The sequence below is a fragment of the Branchiostoma floridae genome, chromosome 17 (genome assembly GCF_000003815.2).
Source record: "Branchiostoma floridae strain S238N-H82 chromosome 17, Bfl_VNyyK, whole genome shotgun sequence".
Classification (NCBI taxonomy): Eukaryota; Metazoa; Chordata; class Leptocardii; order Amphioxiformes; family Branchiostomatidae; genus Branchiostoma; species Branchiostoma floridae.
This window is the reverse complement of record NC_049995.1, coordinates 18179480-18180772: the sequence shown is the minus strand read 5'-3', so window position 1 is coordinate 18180772 and position 1293 is coordinate 18179480.

The window sequence follows — 1293 nt, the reverse complement described above, 5'->3', positions numbered from 1 at the left end:
CCTTGAAGATGGGCTTATTCATGTAAACCGATACGTTAAGGGCAAGGTGTGTTAATTGTTTTAAAAAAAGAACTAAATAATCAAGTTGGCCCTGTTGGCTTGGCGTGATTGTGACAATGCTATATATGAAAATAATGCAAGAAAGTCGCTCGCGCTCAAACTCGCTTGTACCTCGTAATTTTGCCAGGTAAACGTTTCTCGTAGAGTGTTATAATTAGGTAGTGAAGGCGGACATATGATATGGGTTCAGGTTCACCGTGGCCAATCTTCACAGCCAGGGAGTTTGGGGGAAGTAAAGTATGATATTAAAGGCAAGAAAAACACAGCACGAGAATTTACTTTTCTTGAGCATAATTTGCATACATTTCTTGATAAACACTTTTACTTTTCGTCCCCCCAAAGGTTGGAAATGTGACCGTAACTCATTGCAGGCTTGAGGAGGCGCGGCCTTGGACCATAAGACGGGCCCAGGAGACGTTTGTTTTCTGTCTTTTTGTTTTATTAATTTTTTTAGATCACTCGAACTTCGCTAAGCAAGTCGGTCTGGTAGCCGTGATCGGGGTAACTGCCAATAATGACCGTAACAGTCGTGCTGCCTGCCCCCTGAGTGCGGGTAACTTTCCCCCTAACGTGGAAATAGCTCCCTTGAACCTCGCGGCCAGCCGGTACCATGCAGGTTTGGTGTATATGGAAAACTTCCAGTCTCATATTATAGTATATAAACAGCGTTTTTTTGCTGACTTTTACGTCGATTTTTCGGCGTCCAGCAACCAGATATAAAATACCTATACTATTTGACTACTAACCAAAGCTATGTTTCTACCATGAATATATTCTTCGTTATAGTCTTCATAATTCGCCTTTGCTTTTGTATTAGATCCTGTGCTTTATCAAATCAAATCAAATCTTTTTTGTGTCTGTGAAATATGAAAAAGAAAAAAAGCATTTGTACCCTCTGACAAAGTAAAAGAAAGTCATAAGACGACTTCCCACCATACACATAGAGGACTTGGAACTTGCAGAGACAGAGAACATTACTAACCGTCTGGTGCACTCTGGTAATAGTAGAGAACAGTTCACAGTACAGTCTCCTCCGAACCACGGCCCGCTCTAGATCTGTCTTCTCTCCGAAGTGCGGACTGTCTAGACGAGACCCCGGTGAAGTGTGCGGGCGGGTCCGGTAAAAGCCGTGATGTGGCGGGATTCGGGACTCTTCCCATTGGTCACGTCATCACCACGTCACTTATCAGTTACCACTATCAGGTGACATCATTCCATCTGACGTGGCGAACC